Here is a 27,335-nt window from a genome sequence, read left to right as displayed (position 1 = left end):
CAGACAGGCTCTCTCTCTCTCTCTCTCTCTCTCTCTCTCTGGCTCACTCCATCTCTCTCTCACTCTTTCTCCCTCTCTCTCTCTTACTCTGTGCAAGAATACTGTCCCACTCACCACTTAGTTAATGGTCCATTCCAACAAGGCCATCAACATCTGACTATTCCTTAAAAAAGAAATGGGCTTGAAAAACAAAACAAACCTAAAAAGAAAGCAACAGCGTGAAGAGAAAGACGCCATGAAGGGGAGCAAAGAAAAAAAGTGGCGGAGGAAGGGGGGGCACGGTTGGGTTTTGGGGGGTGGTGGAGGCGGGCGCAAGTTCCCATATGGCACACTGAGCGGGCATGGGCACCCGAGACGATGCCCCTCAGATGGAGGGGAGGCTCGGAGGGGCTCAATGGCACCGCCAGCAAGCTCTTTTCTCCCTCTTGGGTCACTTCTTTACGGAGCGCAGCGCCAAGACTGACCAGATGAGTGGGTCGCATGAGAGGTTACCAGGGAACTATTGAGGCAGTATTAGGGACAGATGAATTGATTTTTTATAATCGTGCACAAAAGGCCTGCTAATCCTGTAATGTTTGCATCGGCCTTATTGTGTCCAATCTGTGTTTAGACTTATTTTTTTCTGGCAACCTAACCACACGAATACACACACACATACACACACACACACACCCTAGTAAGACTGTCAGTGGCTTCTTCAGAGTTTCACGTGCAAAGAAAAGGATGTTGCTTTAAAACAGCAGAGCATCTCTGGTGATAGATAATTTAATGTATTTTCATTCATCATTTGGTGCACTAAAGTGTTTTCCTGATGTTTTATATTCAGAGGTCAACATGGTTTCCTAATCGCTCAGACACACAAACATGCAGACTCACCCAGACACACACACACACACACACACACACACACACACACACACACACTCGAGGAACATCTCCCTGTCAGAAACGGAGACAAACAAAGCCATAAAACGGAATGGCTAAATATTACAGTGCGTTCAATAGCAGCAAACAGATGGTGGCTAAATGAAATGAAATTACATATACATTATCCTAGCTTTATGGCTCCGCACTAATTGAGGCAATTATAACTCCTACCTTTCTGCTCTGTAATGAAGAGAATGAATCCATTCACTGCCAGGCATGTTTATGGTAGCCTCATCATGATCTCCTGTCGAAACTCGGCAGTGATCATTTCTGACAGTTCCGTATGTCTCGACAACAATAAAAGCCTTTCGTTCCAGACCTTTAATAAGCACTTTATTTGTTTTTAGCATTTCTGTTCCTTCGTGTGTCTACAATTTAAGACTCTGCACAAACAGCGGCCATATGTTAAAAATATGGACAATGAAAATGATGAAAGTATACCTTAGGCTTCTCTTATAATTAGCTGCCCCATTTTCTGTTTAAAGTCAGTGTTGTGTTGAGGGAATCCAAATCTTGCAATGCTAATTTTAGGAGAATGTAAAACATTTACACAAAAGAATTGCATTTAAGGCCATAAAGCTTTTTGTCAGTGTTAAAGCAGAGTGAGTTTGAAAATACAATCAACACACACGCGTTGCAAAGACGTTGCAAGAGAAGTAGTAATCAGATCCTGATCCAAGCCCAGCAATTGTTGTGATTAGCATTAGCTGATTAGCATGTGGCTCTCTGCCCGCTCCAAGGTTGATCATGTGCTACAACACCCAAACAAACTGATTATGTCGTTATGTCACCTATAACTGATTATGTCTCCTCAATCACACGAAATAAGTTGTGAACAACACAACTTCATCCTTGCATAGGTGCAGTCAATTTACACAGGTAGGTGAATCAGATATAAGGAAGCACAGGTTGGCTGTAAATGTCAAGGATAAACAGTGCCAGAAATGATTTATAATATATTATATATTATATATTAAGAGTAGTTCCTCCTTAAGTTCAAGATCAAAGGTTCGCCCCTAAAGTAGTAACCCCCAAAACGACTTTAAATTCAATCTTTAATTTGAAGGAAAATAAAAATAGAAACGATATTATCCAGATATTACATGCCGTTTTTTCATGAGGAGAAAAAGTGCCTTTTCTCCTGTGTTTTCCTAATGTGGTAAAATTGTGCTCTCCACCCCCACCTCTTTCAGAGAAGCGTTTGAAGAGAATGCCTGCTTCACTCAAGCACCTCCTCCAGTCAGCCGAGGGCTGCGGTGTCCTCCGTGCTTCCTGCCTGCAGTCCACACGCTTGGCGTAGGTCATTGTTGCTTTCTCTCAGGTAATTAGAGGACTCTGTGGGGTGACTTACCATGTAGGAAGTAACTTCACCCCCCGAGGTTCTGCGATGAGAGGGTGATTAGAGATCCCCTGTGGAGGTGGCATGGTCTCTCTCTCCCTGTCTCTCTCTCTCTCTCTCTCTCTCTCTCTCTCTTTCTCCCTCTCTCTGTCTCTCTCTCTCTCTCTCTCCCTTCGCGGCACACACCAAAACATTTGCAATTGAAGCGAATGCACGTTGTCACAGTCATAACTTTTCCCTGCTTTTGACCTCCTGCTGGGCAAATTGCCTCATAGTTATCATACAATCAAGAGGTAAGTGTGCTCTAAGTGTCCTCCCCTTTCGGCCTCCCCCTGCCTGTGTTTTAGTCAGTAAACAAAAGGCACGTGATTGACAGTAGTCTTAATGAGATTAGCGAGGGTGCGCGACCGAAAGAACTCTTTTGACGATGGTCGAGCCGCGCAACAATAGTCAGCCTGGACTGTCATCACGGGCTGGACGGTAAATGGCCGCTGCCTCTGTAGCTGTAGCGTAGTGCAGATGTGTGGTGTGAGTGCCAAGGTAGTGGAGCCCCCATTTCCATGAGGGAAAGAGAATGTTTCCTTTTTAAAGGGAAATTCAATAAAATACGAGCACACATTTGTAAGATGTCAGTTTTTGTCAGCGTTTAAAAGTTTCGATGTAGTTGTGTTTGTATTATTGTGTTTGTGAGGTTCTCTTGGTAGGGGTGTGTTCCTTTGAACTTTCGGCTGTGTTTTTCCTCACACGCCGCGGAGAGATGAGAGAGGAACACACACAAACACACACACACACACACACACACGTAGATACACTTGCACACAGTGTGTAATTTCTTAGCATTATAGATAATTAAAAGGTTGAACATGTTTCCCCAAAGCGCACTGGGTTATGATCATCCCCACAAAAATCTCATGTTCCCATAAACATTTTAATTTTAGACTATATTTGGGTGATTAAAGATGATTAAAGCGACTCCAATTATACAAAATACTTAATTACCTTTAACCAGCAACAGTTTTATTTGAAATGTGTGGTGTACTCGGAAATACAAGCAGACCTAACAGTTGTGCCTCGCTACACCAGACATTACATAATCCAAAAGGCATAAGCGATGTTTTAATTCATGCAATTCATATATTTAAGTGTAAAAAGCCTAACATCTGCACCTTGCATTCCCCTTGCATGTGTGATCTTCATTTAGCAAACACTGATAAAAAGGATTTAGACACGAATCCACATGTGTACCCAAGGTCTATTACACTGATTCACAGTGAAAAGTTCACAAAATGGCTTGAGTTATATTAACAGAGATGCATTTCTGCGTGGAGCCAGAATCATGGAAAGGAGTCCTCTACTATCCATGGTGCTGAATTATTCCATATCATTAGGTTCATAAACATCATGCGTCCACAAATATTCCACAACTACCAATTTCCTCTGCTAGCAAAAAAACGAATATTGTTTTGATAAAGTCTCTCGTGTGTAATTAGACCACATTAGACCATTTGGTAATCCTATGTTGTAAGAGACTTTCACAAGAGGGATTGGAAACAGATATTAAGAATAAAGCTAAAAATAAACTTTTTCTCGCCTCGCTCTGCAGACATTTCAAGAGATGTAGTGTGCGACTGCGCATGTGTATGTGTGTGTGTGTGAGGAGAGCGGGAGTATAAAAATGCGAGTGGTATTGTAGTGTGTTTGTCTTAAAGCATGTGCACATGCATGCGTGTATGTTTGTGTTGTGTGTGTATGAGATTGACTATGAATCCACATGCATGTGTGTGCATGTACAGACTGGTGTGTGTGTGAGCATGTGAGAGAGCCTCATCACACACACACACACACACGCACACACACACTTACGCACACACACGCGCGCGCACACACACATCGCTTAGCCTCTCTTTGATGGAGTATGTCAGTCCAATCAACCTGGCTGCTGCAGTCAGATTGGCCCTGCCAGGGTGTGCAGGGCTCGGAGGAAGGGCCTGATATTGCCTGCCCAGCCCTCTGACAGCACCCTGACAGCCAGCACACGCAGAGATGCCCTGACCCCTCGACAACACCACACACTCTCACTCTCACACACACACACACACACACACACACACACACACACACACACACACACACACACACACACACACACACACACCAGCCAGAAGGGAAACAAACAAGAAAACTGATATGAGCAAGATATGTCAAGCCATTGTTAATTCATTTCTGGTTTTGGTGGTGGTGGGGGTGCTGTTGGTTTTTTTCTTCCTTTCTTGTTCATTGCTTTTTGAGGGAACGGCTTTGGGTTTTGATGTTGTTGTTGTTGTTGTTGGCATCAGGCGGCCTTTCTAAAAATCAGCCTGAACAAACTTAGAAATGAGAAATCATTTACTCATTCCTGGTTTTGGTGTTTACTGTTGTTATGTGTTGGTAACTTGAGAGGAATTTCTCAAATAAGCTTGATCAAAGAAATATACATTTCAAAAGGGGTTCCACTTCATTGGCTCATTGAGTTTTAGCATGCACACAACACAAAATCTGTATGTGTAAAGAGTTTTGGCATATGTGCATGCAGTGTGTGTGTGTGTGTGTGTGTGTGTGTGTGTGTGTGTGTGTGTGTTAAGAGGGGATGCTGAGAAGCGCGGGCATGATCAAAGTTTCGGGGGGAAATTTTCCCTAAGCTTGATGAGCCATGTCGGATGAGTAGATGACCCAAGTTAATTATTATTGAATTTGTTTTCAATGCTCCACTGGCACCAGCCAAAGCCAGCCAGCAGTGGTCGCGGGTATTCTCATTAAACCAGATGCTTCAATTAATATACACCCCATTTTTATTCCTCATAAAGGGGAAAGGGGGCCTTCTCGGAGCCTGCGTTGCCGTCATGGCTCCCCTGTTGGTGGGAGCGGTGGTGGGGGACTTGTGTGTTTAATTTAGAGGCCTGCTTAGCTTAGAGGGACCCATCTCATCCGGAATCTTCCGCTGCTTTATGTCGGGCTCTTAAGCAGTCTGTGCTGGTTGGACTGTTTTTTTTAGAGAGAGCGGTCTTGTGTTTAGGTATGGAATTGCAAATATAACCAGTTAGAATGTCACCGAATAGAGTACTCGAATGCACCACACTGGAGAAATAACATCTTCCTATAACTAAGGGATTGTGGTGTTGACCTGGATACATGGGTTCAAATCCCACATTCACAAGTAGACCTTGTCTTTCATTGCTTTGAGTACATTTTGAAAGCAGTTGACAGTTGCGCAGGTAGTGAATGTATTTTTGCAGTTGGTGTGTTACTTTGCATTGTCTCTGTCAGCAACTATAACTTCTTCTCTGACTGATGTGAGCTTTAATAGAGTATAACTGATTCTCTACAGGTTCTCTTCAATTATACCAATGTTGAATTTTTTTTTTATCTGATTACAGTTTGTCAGAAATGAAACAGGCAATTATCATCCTTTCTTTTGAAATGGAGGACTCAACAACTGGTCACATACACATCTTTCTACTACACACTTAAAACAGTAATTGTGAGAAAAGTGTTGACCTCAGTGTCGAGAGTTTCATACAAGGATGAGAACTTCTATCCTTAAGTTGACATCTTAGCTGTAGTCTTTGCCCTTTGTTGTGTTATCTTTTTTCTTTTCTTTTACTGTACCCATCTGAAAATAGCATTCTTGTCAGAGATAACATAACCCGTATGCCACTAATTACTGATAACAGATGCATAATTCAAGCCTCTTGTGCTCAGACACGACATTAACGGGAGGATGATAATATGACATAATTGGCTCAGACTCAAGTAACACCAAATACTTTGTTTTTCTCGTGTTATGACTGTCTTGCGCCCGTGACAGGGGAGCTCACCTATCTTCCCAGATTGCTTTTCAGCCCTTTTCCGTAATCCGGTATCTGGGATCAAGGCAAGAGAGTGTGTGAGGGGAGAAAAACAGGGGTTGGAAAATTCAGGACATCTGTAAGGCATCACGTCCGCACAGTCCCTGCTGACTCCACCGGAACAGGAGTGGTGTGTCATTAAAGCGGCACTGTGAATTAGTGCAATGACAACCCCTCACAAGGGGGCCCCCCTCGGCGGCCGCGTCCTGCTAACGAACAGACAGTGTGTGTGCACACCTCGAAAAAAGTGTGCTCGGAAACAGGCAAGACAAGTTTATTTATATAGCACAATTCATACACATTAGTAATTTAAAGTGCTTATATAACTTATATAAAAATAAGATATTTACAAAGGTAAAATGCATTATAGCAATTAAAAGAACTTGTAATATTAAAAAGGAAGCTAAAAAATTGTAGAAAAAAATTCTAAAAAGTAAATAAATAAAAAAAACTAAGGTGCATCTGATCAGCTAACAAAAAGCATCTGACAACAGTTGGGTCTTAAGTCCAGATTTGAAACCGGCTACAGTTGGAGCACCTTTGATGTCATCAGGAAGTTGGTTGCAGAGCTGAGCAGCATAGCAGCTAAAAGCTACTTCACCATGTTTAGTTCTGACAGTAGGTATTACCAACACATTTCTCTCCAGTGATCTGAGAGGTCTAGCAGGTTTATACTGCTGAAACATATCGGCAAGGTAATTTGGTAATTTGGTAAATTTCTTTTTCTTTTTGCAAGATCTCTAGCAGCTGCATTTTAAAACACGCTGAAGCAGTTTGATGATCTTTTTAGGATGGCCTGTGAACAGACCATTGCAGTAGTGAATCCTGCTGCAAATAAAGGCATGAATGAGTGTTTCTAAATCATGTTTCGAACACAAGGCCTTCTAAGATCGGCTCTGTTTTTGAGATTGTAAAAAGCTGATCTGGTTATTGCTTTCACATGGTTGTTCTGAGATCGCAATCACGTAAGACACCAAGAGTTTTAACAGTGTCCTTCGCTTTAAGTCCTTTTGTGTCAAGATGAGTAGCAATCCTAAGTATGTACTCATTTTCCCCAAATAAGATTATTTCGGTCTTGTCATTATTCAGCTGGAGGAAATGTTGAGACGTCCAGCTGTTAATTTGGTCAATGCATTGACAAAGAAATTCTAGGGGGGCCATAGCTATTAGGTAAAAACCGCATTGACGAGCTCCTGTCTTGTACGTATGATCTGAGCTACTTGAAAAAAAAAGAACCTGAAAATCCAATGCAATGTTCCAGTCTGTGTAATAATATTAGGATCAGCATTGTGAAAGCCTGCCCTCAGGTCCAATAACACTAAGGCGTGATGTTTTGCCTGTATGAGAAACCATCAAAATAACCATTTGACATTATAACAGCTGTTTTCAGGCACTTAGGAAATGTGCCCAACAGCAATGGCTGCTGCTAAGAGGTGAAAAACTGATTTGGTAGGCAAAGTATCTAGGCAGCATGTGGAAGAGCTGAGATTATGTACTGTTTCCTACATAAATTGATTTTTATCAATTTTACCTTTGAAAAAAGTTTCAGGTGCCAACTGTAAAGTGGAAGCTAACATCTGGTTAGTGGTAGTGAGATCCTTTGTGATGACAAGGTCCATGGTATGACCAAGAGAGTACGTTGGTATCTGTACATGCTGTGTTTGGGCTGTAGGTATCAAGTAATGCATTTAGCTAGAATGGTTTTCTGGATTATCTGCATGCAAGTTGAAATCCCCTGAGGTACCTGCCAATATGAAAACACTTAATGAGAGCACATATGTATTCAAATGATATAAAGTCACCAAATGATGCCTGTTTGCACTGAAAAGATGATTTGAATAGTGTGGCTATCCCCCCTCCTCTTTTGGCTGTTCTGGTAGCAGTCATACAAGTAAAGTTTGGGGGAGCTGATTCAGTGACGAGCGGGTCGTTTAGGTGCCCTTGGACCCTTGGAAGATGCAGGTTTGACTTGGGAGAAATTCGGAGAGTTAGGGTGGGAGCGAGCCGTTGATTTTGGCGCCTGTCCCTTGGGATTGAATCTTGGGGGCGAGACAAAAGACAGCCTGCCCCTCCATACTTTCAGGCAACGTCATACCAGTGTAACGATGGTCAAGCAACGGGGAGACGGAGGCGAATCTGTTGAACTTTCTTTTATTTTCCTTTAGAAAATAAATCAAAACATTGCCATCAGGCTTTGGTGTGAACGTACAGCATCCGATCAAAAGCATAGGCTTCTCTGCTGATTACTTCAGTAATAGAAAATATGTACAAAACTTTTAACTTCCCATACACAGTGGAATGGGCATAACTGTAGCCTAAGTGCACAGAGTTACAGCACTTCATTCAAACCTATTTACATTATGGAGCCACATACCTTTAGAAAATAAATCAAAACATTGCCATCAGGCTTTGGTGACGACAAAAGACAGCCTGCCCCTCCATACTTTCAGGCAACGTCAGATGATGGGGTGGTAGATGGTGACAAAGAGTCTAGGGAGTAGGGGGTGGGATGTTGGTGTCTCTACCTCAGCATTGCTCTCTGTGAGTGGGTCAGACAGATACCTCAGCATCGCCCCTTCACGTCAGATAGCCTGTCCTCAGCCTTAGGTAGGTGATGAAGATGGCTGCTGCAAACTCCCATGTTATCTGTTTCCATGTGCTTACAATCTCCTTTTGACTGCTGAGATCCCAGGGAGTTTGGTGTGGATGATTGCACCAATTAGCTTGGGGGGGAAAAAAAAGTGTCTTGTGCTCTCTCGCTCTCAGAGTTTGTGAAGAAAGTGTGTGAGAAAAGAAAGAAGGGGAAGAGGACTAAGAACAAGAAGAAGAAGACTAATCCAGGTGCTAATCCAGGTGTCTTGAATGCAAAAGGGGGCATCCTCGACACAGCGGCCAGTAACTCTTCTCTTATCCACATGTTAGCTTTTCATTTGGTTCCGTCGTCAGTGGCTGAAGCGAGGCCTGGAGATTGGCTGTCAATTGTATTTGCTCAGGCTTTTTTCTGCAGATCCAAGTCCTCTTTTCCAGATATGGCCATGATTTAAGTGCTTTTCACTGCGGCGTCCTTCAAGATCAAAACAATCTATCAAGTGTCTCAACTATATATTTAAAGGGTAAAGAGAGTTTATGAAGGGATGGAACGTGTTGTTTACACATAAACAAACACATGCACACACCCATTAACAGTGTCAAACACCCCACACACTTCTGCTGACGTGCTTACTGATGCACATATGCCGTACAGAAACACGTACGCACGCACACACACACATACTCCCACACATGGTCATAGGCCCCCAGCTGATACATACTCAGACACACACACACACACACACACACACACACACATACACACACACACATACACACACACAGAGAGAGACACTGTGATGGCCACCATATGGAAACCAGACCGCCCCACTAGCAAGCTGGCCCACATCGCTGATACCGTGGATGGATGCTGTCTCCCTCCCTCGTAGTTCTCATCCTCAGAGTGTTTCTCGATCTATCCCCCCCCCCCTTCATATAAACACCTGTATTTATGAGAGCGCGGGGTGTGAAGCAGAACTACTCACTCTAGCACATTCATGTTTCTCATCTCCAGCTCATTTTTTTCTCCTCTACGACTCTCTCTCTCTCTCTCTCTCTCTCTCTCTCTCTCCCCCCTTTCTCTCTCTCTCTCTCTCTCCCCCCTTTCTCTCTCTCTCTCTCTCTCCCCCCCCCCCTCTCTCTCTCTCTCTCTCTCTCTCTCTCTCCCCCTCTCTCTCCCTCTCGAGCGCCTGTCCCGGCTCAACCGTTTGAGCTCATTGTCTGACACAATATGGAAGAGCATTTGTCATTGGTTATCAGGGGGTAATATATTGGTCCGCCTGCAGAGAAACATCTGTTGTGCTTTAATCTGGGGTGCATAGGCCAGTATTCATGTCCTCCAGCTGCAGGAAATCAGAGGAAGGAGGGAAGAGTCGGCCACGAAAGAGGGAGACAGAGTGAGAAAGGGAGAGAGAGATTAGCTGTCTGTCTGGCAGATGCTGCTTTTTATTATCATGCTCTTGTATTTTTTTTTATGTGGCAAGTCACCACCTTATCCATCTATGACCCCCACCCCCCCCACACACACACACACACACACACACACACACGCTAATGTGTCTGTTTTCTCACACAAACTCACTAAGAAATACCCAGAGGAGCCTTCAAGTGCACAGAACACACACACACACACACACACACACACACACACTCTGTCATATCCATACATTAGTTCCTCTATTGCTCCTTGGTTACTCTCCCGTGGCCTCCTATCGACAGCCTCCTGTGGTGAAATTTATGTCACATATTTAATATGGACATCGGAATGATTATCAAATCCATAGATGCCAACAGAGTCCAATCGCCTTTAAATAATGGATGAGGGGAGGATGTGACTCAATTTGCGAGCAGCGAAGAAAGAGAGGGCAGGCATAACATCGACCTCCCCCCTCCCTCTTTCCTTCTCTCTCTCTCTCTCTCTCTCTCTCTCACTCTCTCTTTCTCTCTTTGTCTCTCATACCCCGCTTGTTCCATGAACGTCATTATTCTGGTCGATCTCTTCTCCCCTCCTTTGACATCATTCAATGTAATCATCCTTCAATAAAAAAAAGCTGCTAGTAATAAAAGGAACAACTGGTCGGTCAATAGGTAGAATATGGAGAGGGATGACCCCGTTGGCTCAAGGCTCAGTATAAATGGCCTTCTTCATCGGGTCGGATAGGCTTACAGCGCAAGCAGGCCCAGTGGAGCGAGGCTACAGTTATCATTGTCATCGGCCGACTCGCTTGCGCTGTTTTTGAAGCGTTTTAGCGTGAATATGAGGAAGAGTGATGGCTGCATTAATGAATCAATAAGCTAATGAAGCAGCTAAGGTTTTTTTTTTCTTTAGTTTGGGGAAATGTGATGAGCGTGTCCCGGAGTGGAGCATCTTTTGCATTTAATGTGGCCTCTCGGTACAAGGCCGGGAGGAAGAATAGGGAAGAAATCAAATCTTGGATCAGGCCCAGTTCATTTGAATTTGTTCAGGTAAAAACTCATGTGAAATCAGCTGGACCTGTGGGGCTGTTTTTCTTTTAAGCATTTCACATCAAAGTTTGACTACGTTTTGAGAAATGGTATTGACACTGAAGACCTGTCTTTTTTGTTTCAGAAGAGGGTTAAAAGCAAAACGAGTCTTTGAATCTACCCTGCCTTGCAATAAGGACGAATGAAAGAAAACTAGAAAGAAAGAAAAACGAAAGTGAAAAAAGGGACAAAGAGAAGGATAGAGATAGAAAGAGAGATGTGTGTTTGTGAGAAGGTTTTCTCTGTGCTTGGATGTGTCTGTCACACTGGTGCCGAGTGGTGCCTCTAGGCCACAGCGGTGCTTCGATGCCCTGGCCCTCACCTGCCCCTCTGGGGCCCATTTGACTTGCACTTCCTGCCCCCTCGTGCCCCAGGAAAACTTCAGTGTCGAACATCAGAGCATAACTACTGTGGACACGTTGCCTGCTGGGTTGCTCTGGTACACTCGAGCATTGGTGAACAATGAAAAAAAAAGGGGCTTTTATTTGTTTTTCCAACCTACTTTGTTTTATTACTTTTGTCATTGAGCTTTGTTTTTCTATTCTGATCTTTTTTTTTCCCTTCTTCTTGCATGCTAAGTGCCTGGGTAGATGACTTTAATTTGGAACCAGAGATTGCTAGATTACACAATAAAGATTGCATGGAGCAAAGCAGGCATGCCGTTTTAACATTGGATAGGTGCCTGTGAGTCGGCCATTAACGTAAACTCTTCATTACCATCAGAGCTTATTATTACACAGAGGAGGGTGTTTTAAAATCAGCCATGTTCTTTCGTTCCCCCCGTTAAGAGTGTCCTCTGTCTCCCACCAGGATGGAGCCATTTTTGGTCCTCAGAGGGTGAAAAGGTCAAATTAGCCAGCAGGATCGTTTTTCCACGGGACGCCATGCAGAGTCGCTGATTAGTCCCCAGATGCCACCATATCTGTTTATCAAAAAAATACTAATTACGTTTTTTTTTTTAGTGTTTGCAAAAGATTAAAAGTTAATAGGAGAGACTAAATAAACACAATGCAATTGCACCAAGTCTGTATGAGATGGTAATTAATTTGTGGCTTCCACTGTGCTAATTAGCTAATATGTAAAAAAAAAAAAGAAGTTAATGAACCTTAATGTAAGTGATAGACTGGGAAGACAGCCTAATGAATTTATGAATGTGTGAAACAACTAACTTCCTAAGCATGTAGTCAACACTTTCTTTGATGCTTTTTTTTCTCTTTCCAAACTTCAAGTTTGAATGCAAATACTGAAATGACTATGACTATATGACTATTGTAGACAGCTTTCGCTTCAATTGTGTCAATGTGCGTTGTCATTTCCAAGATTTGTCGACTAGAGAAGTTCCCGATATTCTCTTTACACTGTTTTGTGTAAGGAATTGTTGACAACATCCCAAATAATGGGATGATGAACCAATATGTAAGAAATATGTGCATACACATAAACCATATTTTTCATAGAATGTATAATATGTATTCCAGAAGTGAGTTACAGACAACTTAAACAGCACTTAGCCTAAGCAGAGATTAGAGTTGGTTCCTTGAGGCCTTGCATGCATCAAAGTATTATCACGTCAGGATGTGACGTGGACAGAGTAGGGATCACAGCATGTTTTGCTTGGAAAGAAAGGAAAGATGCAGTAGTAAATTGTCCCTCATGGGCCCACACCTAGAAGTTGACAAACATGGCCTACTCCATGCCAAGAAGTCTCCATGGGCGACAGTGGTACAGTGGGTAGAGAAGTCGTTTAGTAATCAGAAGGTTGCTAGTTCGATTCCCTGTCGAAGCGTCCTTGAGCAAGACACTGAACCCCTAATTGCTCCTGATGTGCAGTGTGCCATCAGTGTAAATGTAAAATGTGTATACCTTGTAAGTCGCTTTGGATAAAAGCGTCTGCTAAATGACTAAATGTAAATGTAAAATGTAAATGTAAAAGTGGAGTGACAGTCAGCGGCTATGTACACTATTCCTGTAGGCCTCCTTCATCTTACCACAGGATTCAACTGTCTGTTAAGCCACACTCACAGAGGGGAAATGAAGCCTGGAAGTTAATGGTCTGAACAGAGTTGTTTGATGGAAGAAAACACAATGGAAAACTACTGCCGTGTAATGTATTGAGTAATTCATTAATTAACATTAATGAGAGCGCCTGCACATTCCCAGAATGCACTTTTTTTTTGACACCTGCTAAAACGATCATTACATTGAGCACAATCTATACATTCAGACTTGTTGGGGCATTGTAAAGGAACAGCTAACTTCTTCTACAAATCCCAGACGGACAAGACTGAGAAGAGAGTGTGTCGAAACACCCAGTGTGGCATCGGTATGGAAAATTCTGAATTTATCTCGATCTTTCACGAAAATAGTGCTTAGTTTTTAGTTGCTTAGATCTAGTGTGTTTCAACATACTGGGTGCACCCACAAAACGTAGGCCTTAAAGGCCAGCAGACATATTGTGTAGTGAGTCGGCTGATTAGATTGACAAACAGTGCAGTCTATGGGTAGTGTTGACTCAGTGTGGATAAATCAGCCAGACCTTCTGGTATTTGCCCGAGAAGGAATCTCTAAACATCGCCGAACACGGCCTTTAAAAACTCTCAGGATCTTGAAGACATCAGATATACATACAGACATCTCTGTTTTTCTCTCTCTCCCTCTCTCTCTCTCTCTCTCTCTCTCTCTCTCTCTCTCTCTCTCATATGGCCCCAGTTCAATGCCCTCATTTGCGGTTGACACCAGAAACACGCGCGAGCCACTCAGCCTCCCTGACCCCTCCTCCCTGGGCAGCCCTTGTTTCCCGCCCACCTCATCGGGGTGTCACCCTCGCGGAGCCCAGCGGTGGCACTCTGGAGTTAGCACGCAGATTTGAATGGAATTACAGGCCATAACGAATTCTGCCCCGCGAGCAAGGGGCCGACCCCGGGCAGGTAATCAGGTAATTGCGGCTTTCATAAATGTGATTTATACGGGAACTAGAGTATGCCAGGGGGAGGAAGGGGGGATCCTCCGCTGTCACTAATGTCGCTCTAACGTCGTCGTCGTCTGAGCCGAACCTGTAAAGACTTCACTCGGATGACACGCTTTTAAGAGACATTCATCCAGACCCCGTAATGAATGATGAGCGACTGTCCACAGATCACTGAATTAGTGTCATATTATATAAATCAGCTCCGCAAATGGGTACCCTCTGTCTCCACCTCTCTCTCTCTCGCTCTCGCTCTCTCTCTCTCTCTCTCTCCATTCATTTTCTGCCGCCCTTTCCCTTTGCCAGGGTTCTCTCCATCATTTGAAGCGTGGTGCCACCGGTCATTTGTCAGCCATGCGTGCTGGGCCTGGAGGGGGCGGGATGGGGGTGGGTTTGAGCGCCACAGTGGGTCTGGGCCCACCGTGAAAGCGGAACCGGCTCTAGGCCACAGGCATGTGTGGTGTGGGGAGAAGGGGGCCCCTCTGCTGACCAGCGCCCATCACTCAATCTGTCGTCACTCGCTGCTCCTCCATGCCCCCCCCCCCCCCCCCCCCCCTAGATTGCGGGTCATGCTAATTGTCGCACGAGTGCGTCTGCCGCAGATCTGGGAGATATTTGTGGCCCCCCATCTCGCTCACCGCACTCTGCATAACTCCGCCACATTACTGTCAGGAGAGTCCATTTGGTGTCCCAATCCTGACAATATCAGTGTGTCCTCTTGTAAGTCTCTCCACCACCTTGCAAACAGCCCACAGACGTGGGGAAACCTCAACTGTAGCAATTGTACTTAATATTCTGTGCTTTACCAGTGTACTGTCCACAAAAAGACACACACACACACACACACACACACTCAAACACTCACACACTTACACACACACACATAATATGCACACATACATACTTTTCATCCACACATTCATTTTCACAGCTGTTCACACACACACACACATATACACACACAGACACACATAGATTGTCATTCTAAAGGTAAATGCTTAGAATGCGAGTTTATATTTTTTCTTTAAGAAACAAAGGACAGGTTTCAGGAGCACAGCACAGCTTGGGAGATGAGAGAGAGACAGAAGAGGCCTGTGGGTCATTCAGGTGTGAGCCTCTATCCCACCCTGTGCTCTGTGTGTCAAGGTCGCGACACGAAAAAATGAGTTGGATCCGAGGCTTCAGTGGCACGGCCGATCAGAGACGACCTTCTGTTTCCTCTGGTGTGTTCGCTCACATCAAAGATACATACGTGAGGAGAAAAAAAAAACACTCTCAAGCATTCCTTTTTTTTTCTCCTTCTTTTGTTCTCTCTCTCTCTTTTTATGCCCTCTCTCTGTCTGGCACAAGTGCCTACTCACTTCCATAATGGAAAACTATCAGCCAACCTTTTCCTCTGTCAGTTCGGGGTCGAGGGGTCATGTCTGTTGTGCCTCTCAAAGTAACCAGTGGCAAATAGGTCCTGACATATCCCCCTCTAATGGAAGAATGAAAGGAGATGGCTCTCTCAGCGTGATAAGCCACGTAGAAAGAGATAAAGAAAAGGGATTAAAAATGTTAGAGATGGAGAAGATCACTTGCCTTATGTGTTGTTGGAGACCAATTTCTGTGATGACCCTTTGGTAATACATGGCAAAAAAAGCTGCAATCAATTACATTTTCCTGTTGACAATCCATATTATGAATGATGCAATTATGTGGTAACCCATCATCAAATCACAAAATGTGAAAAAGTCTGAAAAAATGCTTGACCACAGTCCCTTGACCACAGTCACTTCTTTCAAAAATGCTTGTTCAAAATACAGAAGGATAAAAACCTGCAGTAGTCAAATGATTCTAAAACAAGGTCTGTGTTCCTGGGAAGGGATGCTCCTGAACATAGAAACTGAAATGGTTTATCATGAAGCTGCTTAGAGGAAATTAGACAGCTGACACAGATCGCACAACTCTTCACTTCTTATTAGCACCTGGGATATTTTCATTTAAAGTTTGCAGCACAATTTTTTCCCCCTCAGAATCTATTTTCTTCTCCCTTAGTGTTTGTTTGTGGGTCTGAGGTTGTTTGTGTGTGTATGTGTAACATTTCAGTCACAGAAACTCACACACACACGCAAATGCATGCACACACACACACACACACACACACACACACACACACACACACACACACACACACACACACACATACAAAAGCAGGGCAAAAGTTACTGACAGCCTCCATTGTTGCGATTCATTTATTCCCAGTTGACACCTCCTCACCCACATCATCCTCCACTCAGCTTCTCGGAGCCTGTGCTCTGTGTCTGCTGTCAGAGTGGGGGGCCGGGAGAAAACAAGACACAAACAAACAAAAAAAAATCCCTTTGTTCGGCATCAGAGGGACGTGGCAACGGACACGATTTGAGAGACACACCAGAGAAGTCATTTTTTTTGTCATCCCTGTATGCAGCAGTGGCTGTTTTTTGGGGATGATGTCCTGACTCTCCTTCCCGCCCCATCATAGTAAACGTACACTTGTACTCTTTTGGGGTTCATCGTGTAAACATGGATAAACTAAAACATCAAGCCATTTTTTCTCGGTGTCTTCATAAATGCTAGTTTGAAGCACTTTTCTTTTTTTTTGGTGACATGATCGGAGAATGAAATTGGCAAGCAGAGTGGGGGGAAGAGATGAAAACAGCTAACTTTGTCTTTTTTTCCCCGGTCTGCGTTCACTGAGGATACTGTTTGCATCATCCTCTCTCTCTCTCTCTTTCTCTCTCTCTCTCTCTCTTTCTTTCCATTCTTTCCCCAGCTTCAGCAGATGGGGGAGCAGAGGCAGACGACTGAGTGAGCACAAGAGTGGCGTTTTCTGATAGAGTTACACCCCACAAATGGAGTCGATCAAGAGCGGGCTGGGGGAAAAAAATTCATTTTCTGACAGGGGTGTCAGCAAGATCGCCAAGGCCTGATGACAACAAATCCATAGCAGGGGGTTGAGAAAGAGACGACAAAGATTGGGTTGGGGGTGAGTGGAGGAGAGAGAAAGAGAGAGAGAGAGAGAGAGAGAGAGAGAGAGAGAGAGAGAAGGGAGAGAGAGAGAGAGAGAGAGAGAGAGAAGGGAGAGAGAGAGAGAGAGAGAGAGAGAGAGAAGGGAGAGAGAAGGGAGAGAGAGAGAGAGAGAGAGAGAGAGAGAGAGAGAGAGAGAGAGAGAAGGGAGGAAAAAAAGATGAGGGGAAGGAAGAAAAGAAATCCCTGACAGGGTGTAAAACAGGAATCCTCTCTGCGGAATCCCGAGCCCATCTGGGGCCTTACCTTTCAGCTGTTTATAACACAATTTCATAGCAATTATTACCCCCACTGAGCATGTGACAGGTGTGTGTGTGTGTGTGTGTGTGTGTGTGTGTGTGTGTGTGTGTGTGTGTGTGTGTGTGTGTGTGTGTGTGTGTGTGTGTGTGTGTGTGTGTGTGAGTGTGAAAGGGGGTAGATCCTCCACAAAGAGTAATCTGAAGATGATTGATTGGGAGGAAGCGTTGCAGTGATTTGTAAGCAAGTAAGTGAACAGAGCCGGGGTGTATTTAACACGGCAGAGCAGAGTTAGTTTCACAATGCCGCCTCTGACATCCACAAATTTGGACTCGATGGATAGGTTTGATTTGACAGTGAATGCCCATAGCCTGCTTTGAGGCCTTGTCCATCATGCCTAATTCTGAACCTTTACAGTTAGCGGAGGGATGTACAAGTTGTGGTGCCGTTTGAAATTGTGCTTATTAATGTTAGAAAAAAAACATGCTCTGGTTGGAAAAAAAAAAGCTAAATACACTACCATCGAAAAGTTTGGAATCACCCAGAAAATGACGCATTTTCCAAGAAAACTCAGATTTGTATCCATCAAATGAATCGAATAGTCAAGACATTGACAAAGTTGGAAATAATTGATGGTAACTAGGGTGAATTTTCACCTATCAATAATTATTTCTGCTTGAAATAAAAATTGTGTTTTCATTGAAGAATCCCCCATTTGCAGCGATTGCAAACTTCGCAGCATCACAGCTTGACTGCTCCTTCACTAAACAGGTCTTGCATCATTTGGAGCCATGCTTTTGGTCTGTCTTGTTGTAGGACAGACAGCATTGGCTCCAGTCAAGTGCTGTCCACAGGGTGTGGCATGGCCATGGAGAAATGGTGACAAGGAGTTAAAGCCCTCCTTGTTACTGATAAAGCCCTCTTACTGTTCTGGCATACTTTAACAACACGAAACCACCCCCAGACCATCCCATTTCCTCTCCCGTGCTCGAGACAATGTCACAAGGACTCCTCCAGCATCTTTTCATTTGTTCCGTGCCTAACAAAGTTTCATCTCTGTGATCCAAACAGCTCAACTTTGATGTGTCTGTCTAAAAGATATTTTCTACCCACTATCTGTTCCTGCTCAATTTAGTCTTTCCATTTCATTGGCCAGTCTCAGATATGGCCTTTTCTTGGAAACTCCGCCTGGAACGGCAGCATTCCGGAGCCTCTCCACTGCCGACAATGAGACTGGTGTTTATGGGCCGTATTTAATGAAGCTGCCAGCTGAGGACCTGTAAAGCATCTGTTTCTCAAACTAGATTCTGATCTAGATCTAAATCCCTATCCACCTGCACATTTGTGTACCGGTCCTCTCGCTTGTCTTTGCATCCTGGTGAAAGTTGGCGTGTACTGCTCTTTGAAAAACGCTTTGGAAGATATCTTCCATTTCTGGCCAATTTCTTGCATGGAACAACTTCCATGTCTTAGAACAATAATAGACTGATGCGTTTCTGAAGAAAGTACTTTCTTTCTGTCCATTTTTAGACCAGAATCAATTCCAATTAAGTGTCTATGCTCCAGATACTCAAGTAGCCCAAAGATGGCCGGATTTAGTGTTTCCTAACAGCACAACAGTCTTCAGCCACACAAACATAATTGTAAAAGGGTTTTCTAATGATGAATTATCATTTTAAATATGATACTTTGGGATTAGCTAACATAATGTGTCATTACAACACAGGAGTGATGGTAGCAGAAAAGGGGCCTTTTATACCTGTATAAATATCACTTTCAAAATCAGCCATGTCCAGCTGCAAAAGTCATTTACTAGATAAAGACATTAATGTCACACTATATTTCTGGTCAACTCTAGGTTATTTGAATAGAAAAAAAGTGTGATTTTCGTTCCAAAACAAGGGAATTTGTCAGTGACTCCAAACCTCTGAACAGTAGTGTATGTTTTATGTTCTTATATTAGCGAAAGAAAGTGGGGGGGAAAAACAGACTCCATATTTGATTTTTTTTTCTTGGCATAGGCCATTTGTTAAAGTGATCTTGCGCCATTTCCCTCAAATTTCCCGTCTGTCAGTGGTAATTTGCAGCACGCAAAAAACTAAGAGTCCATAAGCTTTCCTCCATTCTATTTCCTGGGCATTAAGGTGTCACCTTGTTCCGTGGAGGCAGGATGTGAAGCTCACGCTGTGCCGAGGTTAAGAAAACACGCGCCGCCGGCGTGACGGATCGCCCGTCAGCCGTCCGGCACAAAAGTTTGGAAATTTGATCCACCTGTCATCCCGCGCTGGCGGTTATGAATCTCTGCTCCTGGGCGACTGGCGCGGCAGCGAGGCTCGTTTAAGGCTAACAGGGGCCTTCTCCCCCCAGCTCAAACCCCACAACCCCGCACTGCAGGCACCGATGAAGGAGCTAGTCACTTAGAGAGGCTGCGGGTGAGAGAATGAGACAGAGACACTGACAGACAGAAAGAGAGGTGAAGAGATGGCCAGATAAGATAAGACTCAAAGAAAAGGGTGGACATTGGGATAGAAAGATAGAGAGAGAATGCTGAAATTTCCGATGGCATGAGGGCTTCGGGGCGCCCCTCGTGGCCCTTAGGCGAGCAAAAATCGGATCTTCATACCGGGCAAATTGTGTCAGTCCAATAATACCCAAAACCAAATGAGATTTCCTCAGTAACACCTATGTGGAGTATGTTCACGGGTGTGAATGCTTTTCATTTATTGTTAGAAACTTTATTTAATAGTCTTTCCCCACTGACACACAGTGACGGGCAGAGAGCATCATAAAGGCATACCACAGGCATATACTACATGTTAATAAATGCATTTGGGTTGCAGTTATGGCCAGTGGCAGGCTATTGGATTCAATTCAAGTATGTGCTCCTTGGGTGCTGGGAAAGGTGCTCGAGATATATTATAGCGGCAAAGATGTCTTAAATAAATAGCGATAAATAAAGGAGACGATTTAAGAAATAAAGTCAGCTTTTAAACAGTGGCAAAGGAATAGTGTGAATTGAACCATTGTTGCACACACACACACACACACACACACACACACACACACACACACACACACACACACACACACACACAAAGGCGTGTGTGCTGAGAGAGAGAGAGAGTAGAATCAAAGGGGGAGGAAAGGGGGAAAAGTGTTTATCTTTAACCTCTCACTGAACTATGGTTGACCCTCTCAGCAACCCTCATGTCAGCTGAATTAGCTGTAGGGTGGCCTGAGTAAACGTAGAAGAAAGGGGTGGCTTGGGGGTATGGAGAGACAAAGAGAGAGAGAGAGAGAGAGAGAGAGAGAAAGAGAGAGAGAGAAAAGATAGCACTTACAGCTGTTAAGGTTTGGTAGGGAAGTTTAACCCAATCAGGCTAAATTTATACTCATCATCCAAAGCGGTCTCTCCCTCACTGTACTGCACTATGGAGTGCTAGCGTACTAAGCTAATCCCATTACCTCTTTTACATTCTCTACATAATAGAATAATGCTAATTGTGCTGTCAGATGCAGTCGACCCACACTGGTGTGTACTGTACTCCTCGTGTGTGTAGTGTTGTTATCTGTGACCTTTTCTGACACAAGTTCGTCTTCATTCAGACCCACTGCACATCAAGGCATAATACAACAATTCACGATAGAGTCAGCTCTGACAATACACAGTATGAGAGGCATTACAAATAGGCATGTTACAGGCAAATGTGGGTCGTTTTGTTATGGCAGCAGATGTATCTAACAGTGATGGAGTTACGGAAAGGAAAATGTAAGAGGGTGCCACAGAGTGAAAGAGAGAAAGAGAGTGTGAGAGAGTGAAGGAGGAATTGAAGATAGACGTGGATAGGCGAGAACGGGAGCGAGTTAGAGGGGTCCACACCTCGTCTGCTGGCTGGCTGGCCAGTGTGGCCATGTGTGGATGTGGACCACCCTCGGCGGGGGGCTGATGGGGAGGCCCAGCTGCCATAAATGAGGCCAGTGCACGGAGGAGGAGGAGGAGGAGGAGGAGGAGGAGGAGGAGGAGGAGGAGGAGGCGCGCAGATGCCATAAACGAGCCGACATGATGGAGCGAGGGGAGCGCGATTCCAAGACCAATCAAGCGAGATGCACTCAACATCGCCATGGAAATAAAATCACAGCAATGCACCACGGGCCTGGGGATCTCTGAGAGCCGTCGTGTCTCTCTCACAACCTAGCTTTCTGTCTGTGTCTCCCCTGTCTCTCAGTCTGTCTGTCTGTCTGTCCGTCTCAGTGTTTAAGATATGGCTTCTGATCCCTCCAAGAAACAGTGGGGAGATGAGGTGGGTGAGAGCATGGGAGGGATGATGTCTAAGGGTGTCATACAACGCATGCACACACACACACCGAAACACACGCACACACACACACACACGCAAACAGAGAGAGAGCGAGAGAGAGAGAGAGAGGGAGATAAATGAGGACATGAAAAGACTAATTTAGCATTACCGTGAAATATGCAATAAGCGTTTCAATGTCCTATTAATTTTACCCCCGGAATCAAATGAGCGTTCTCCTGCGCCACCCTAATTTAATAAACGAACCGTAAATCAATTCCCTGACTATGCCTAATTAAGCCACAGTTGTGGGGGGAAATTATCCTCGTCCCCTATAACTAGGTTTTCTACCTAGTCTACCTTTGAACCGGGGCGATCCCAGTTAGTCCTGGTTGACTAGTGTCTGGTGAGCTAGCGCATTAGCCGAAGCCTCTCATTTTACCTCCGTGAAATAAAGAGCTTGTGAGACTGGATCAACAGCAGGTCCCTCATTAGATGCTAATTCAAGTGGAATGACAGAGACTGCAATATCATTATTATAAAGTGTGTGTGTGTGTGGGGGGTGGGGGCTGACATTAAACAATAGTGGGCACCCATGCGCTAACGCCAAGGCGATTCAAATTGTTGTTCACGGAGTGTTCACTTGAGGAAAGACGAAATGGCTGTGAACACATTTTCTCCTGTTCCCATTTGCTTAATTATTTAGGACATGTGAGCTCATTTTGAGAATGTCAGCTCATTCTTTTCCCCCCTCGCTTCTGCCATTTGAACTCGTTTCTCAGGATCGGCGTGGGAAAGATGTCTGCATGCCTTTAATGATTCAAATCCCATAAATATTTGTGTGTGTTTTTCATGTGCTGTGCTGGCACCCTGAGCCACTCTCTAGTCATCTAGTGGTTAGCTTCCATGCTGGGTGAATCATTGCCGAAGTGTGATAGGTCATATTTAGCCAGCAATGGGAATGCATTAGTGCAAAAATGACTTTGGGACTTTCGATTCCTACTCCCACGAGAGCCTTGCCTTGCTACCTGTCCTCATCCCTGGTGTATCGCCTCAGACAAAACACACTCAGGCTCCCAGGTGCTAAAACACACACGGCTGTATTTGTTAACACCCTGCAGCCGAGAGCTAAGAGCTCACGGTGCCAGTGGCGATGATGTGTGATGACCGTTTAAGATTTGCAGTAGCGGAGTGACCACAGCCGTGACCATTTTCTACTTCAGTCTGCGGGCCTGTAAGCAGCCAGTGTTCTTGGGGAGAATTTGAATGCGGTCAGTCCCATCTGTTCCTTTGGTCACCACGCTGCATAATGTGCCTGACAGACCTCGTTTTTTTTTTTGTTTTGACACAGTCGCAGGGACTGTTTTGATTTTTCCCATGTGTCTCTGGAGGGAGGGACTCAAATTGGATTTTTGAACTGAAATCACCAAGTATTGGTAATGCCCCCCAACTCCAACCCTAGTCCCCCCACTTCAACGCCTTCTCTTTCCTCCCCTCCCATGCATGCTCTTGACAAAACCCCGGCTGACCAGAAGACACACACACATATACACACACACACACAGAAAATAGATGAAAGCATAGAAACCTATGGGAATGCGCTTTCCCGTGAAACAACACTTATAGGCCTGAAAAGCCATGCACATTGAGAGTGACAGAGTAACACACACCTGCACATGTCACAAATACTTTATGTACAAAATACAAACAACAAAAAAAACCCACACACATGATCAGGTGAAGGGAGTAAGGAAAGTATGCTCAAAAGCGAGAAAACAAAACAAAAAAAAACTTTTTAAAGACTTTTCAGCATTTGTTCTGCACACTTACCTACACCCACTCCAAGGGGCCGCAGTGACTGGGGTCCCATTTCGGAGCCAGCGTGAAGCCGTTGAGCCCCTCAGCTGTAAAATGAAAGCACCGGAGCGCGGTGCGAAAATGTATTAGCCGCGCTGAGATAAAGGGGCACCCTCAGCGAGCCGTGCACGCCTTCAATGGGGGAAAATAACGCTTGGACAAATTGTTTTTGGTACATTAAGTACCTGTTACTTTATTTCACAGATGGAAAACAATAACGCAGACTCTGGGGTTGGAACCAGTGTGTGGGGAGAGAGGGAGGGAGAGGGGGGGAGAGAGAGAGAGAGAGAAAGAGAGAGTGAGAATAGAGACATATTTGTAGAGATCTCAGCAAATTTGCTACCCGCTACTTTTTTTTTTATGCAAAGTGATTTTCTTGAGGACTTTTCCCTCAAACAACTGAGTGGATTGACAAATATAACGTATGATGATAAATGACAGAGTGCCTGCCTGCCGGGCAGTCGGCGGGGGCTGCTGGGGGAAATCATGGGGAATATCCATGTTAATAACAATAAAATAAAAGAAAGCAGGGGGAACGTTCTCACTCAGCCAGCGCGCAGGGATTTTTCAATTAATAAGCTTGCCGACGAAAAACCCAGCGCCCGGCGCAAATTAAATGAGTGTGTCAGATCCAGGATGATTTATACATTTAGACTGATCTAACAGCGCCGTGGAGCAGCTATGACACACTGACACGCCAACAATGGATATGAAAAATGAGGCAATATTGCTGCGCTAAATCTGCAAGTTTCAAAGCCAAACGCAACGCTCGGAGTCAAAAACCCCACACTTACTTAAGGGTATAATGAAAGGGCCCCCAATTCTCTCGCACCGCCGTGGCCGAATAATTCAGTCCTTATATGAACTGAGCGACGGGAGACAAATTGCTCAAAGTGGCGCGTGAGGTTGGAGAGATGCATTGCTTTTCTGATGTCTTTATGCTGCGTTTGAGAGCAGGCCGTTTAAAGGCTAAACAAGAGACACGGGCCAATTTGCAAGGGGGGCTGGGGGGGAAGGAGACTAGAGAATGTTGTACTGATTGTCCTCTGCTTTCAGTGTCACATTCATATGAAAAGGTTTGGGTTCGATGCCTTTTTTATACATTGATAATCAGAAAATATTCAGAGGATTTTCAATCATTATCGGCATTTTTCAGATAAATATAAACAGGCGCCTTTGCTACAATGAATCCTCATTATCTACGCTGCAAAGGCTTACTTGTTTTCAGTGTCATGTAAGGAAGTGCCACTAGAAGGAGACACATTAGCCTGTCTGTCTGTGAATTCACAATGGGGTTTTCAGGTTTCATTATCATAACAAATTAAAAAAGCTAACAATTTCAGCAAATCATAAAAGTAGGCACACTGAATGAAAATAAGATTGTTTATTCAAAGACATTCCCATGAGAGATAGCCAATCTTAGCTGAGCGTAGCCTAGATAGAACAATAGCCAATGCTCATGTTAAACGTTATCAAAACAGTCTGCTATAAACGTTACCAGAACGTTATGAGACCAACATAAAATTGGTCTCATCTGAACAGTTAACAAAACACAATAATGTTACTGATCTTTTTGTGGTCAAGACTGGGCTGAAGTGGGCTGTATCACATGAACATGGTCTCACAAAGCGTATATTGCGTTAATTGGCTACTTGTTTATTAATAGGCTATCAGAAGGACTTTGTTAGCATTTAACTCGATTGGATGAAAAATCTTCGGCGCCGTATCCATCTGTCACCTTTTGTGTTCAACGAGACAGAAGAGACGTGTAACATAGCTTAGTCTGTTTTCAATACACTGCGTTTTTTTTATATATCGGATATACTATTGACGTTTTTATTATGTTTTACATGTTTGTCACCCCTTCTTGGAAGACTTAGAAGGGTCTGACCGCACGCTGCTGGTATCTTCACACATCTTTCTCAACACAACGTTAGTGAAGTGTTAGCGTTAGGTAAGCGTGAGCGTTAGGTAAGCGTGAGCGTTAGCGTAAGGTAGCTCCACTTTCATTTTCTCTCACATGTAACCACGTTAAGCGGCTGCTTATCTCTCCAAATGTTGACAGATGACCTCAAATGTTGCATCCACCCGCAGGTGAGAGAGGTCAGCAAGGTAACTTACTAATAACTATAGAAGACCTAGATTTTATATCGCCCCCCCCCCCCTTGTGGTGTATGAAAACTATTATTCCAGACTAAATTAAAAGAAAGACCAACTGAAAGCACACGTCTAATTTAAATGTTGCCTAATTTTAATATATCAACGTCTATAAAACATCATGAGAAAATAATGTGATCAATAATCGATATATAGCAATCTTTTATGACACTCCTACAGATGACCTATCTGCCATTGCTCTCAACTATAAAGGCAAGAAAAAAAATATATATAAGGTGTTACTTAATTGCTTTAGCCAAGGTATTTCACCCATTGTCATTGTGGTCTAGGTCAGGCATATTAGAGCGTTACTACCCTGTCAAAGGAAAGTGCTTCTGTGACCTGGCTTTGACATGTAGTTGCTTCCCAATAACCTGTCATGCAGACGTACAATATGTAAGGAACAAATACATAGGATACATGGAAAAGGTGGTGGGGGGGGGGGGGCACTTGAACATGTCTGCTGTTGCTGTACTTAGTATTTTTCTGCCCCCCCCCCCCCCCCCCCCCCAACCCCCACCTCTGTCTGATGAGAAACAGCGCTTTGTTTTGTGAAAGCTCAGCAGATTTAGAGGAACCAATTACCACTCCAGTGATCTCTGCTCTCCCAGCCCTCAGGTCCACTTGGGGTAAAGGATACAGTTTTAAAAGGGTTAAAATTTTATCGTCTTTCATACACCCCCCCCCCCACACACACACACACACACACACACACACACACACACACCCTCTCCTCCCGCTCGTCTGCCCCTCTACCCTGTGGTTGTAGCCTGCTCAACGAGAAGGCGAGAGGCATTTCTCTCTTTTTGATAGAGCTCAAAGAAAAGAGAAAAACGATAAAGAATATGAAAAGCCCATCTTCACAGAACATTAGACAAGGCCAAAACAACCTACAGCTATGATTGGATGTATCAAAACTGACATGTTCAAGTTGATTGTTGAGTGCCTGTTGATTGAGTCATATTTCACTGGGACAGCCTAGGCTCATCCATGGTCTCGGCTGAATATCACAGCTTGTCTGGGGAAAATCCACTTACGCTAGCTGTTTGCTTGTTTGGTGTTTATCCTTCTTCCCTTTCATTTCATGTACTTCTTTCCTTTCATTTCATGTACTTCTTTTATGTGTGTACCCCAACATCACCAGTTTTAATGCATCGCTCCATGACAGTTAATGCTTCAGAGATTTTTGGCTTTTTTGTGTAAATGATGTGTGACGTAGTGATGAATCCTCTGAGCATCAGACATCTACAGAATCCGATAGATGTGTCGATGGATGTTTTACTTCGTGTCACATTGTGTTGTCATCCTCTCTATACCAGCAGGTGTGTGCACCATGCTCATTGGATTGGACTGTCACTGAGACATCACTCCATTTCTTTTGAATGCCACTGATACCGCTGTGCTGTGTTAAAAAAAAAAAAAAAAAAAAAAAAGGTCGTCTCGGGCTGCAGGGTTTGTTTAGGTTTTCATTGTGCATCTTCGCACACAACAGGCAACATCAACAACTATGTGCAAATCAAGTACGGAGACAA

General features: G+C 44.1%; 1 long non-coding RNA gene across 1 annotated transcript in view; it reads right to left on the bottom strand.

The window, feature by feature from the left end:
- Positions 1-27,335, bottom strand: part of LOC116222443 — a 148,011-nt gene that overhangs the window by 32,247 nt on the left and 88,429 nt on the right. The window contains exon 4 of the long non-coding RNA XR_004164656.2: positions 23,620-23,693. This is a non-coding gene — a long non-coding RNA (uncharacterized LOC116222443). The remainder of the gene's footprint in view (positions 1-23,619; positions 23,694-27,335) is intronic.

The sequence above is a fragment of the Clupea harengus genome, chromosome 11 (assembly GCF_900700415.2).
Source record: "Clupea harengus chromosome 11, Ch_v2.0.2, whole genome shotgun sequence".
Lineage (NCBI taxonomy): Eukaryota > Metazoa > Chordata > Actinopteri > Clupeiformes > Clupeidae > Clupea > Clupea harengus.
This window is presented reverse-complemented; position numbering and strand designations above follow the sequence as displayed.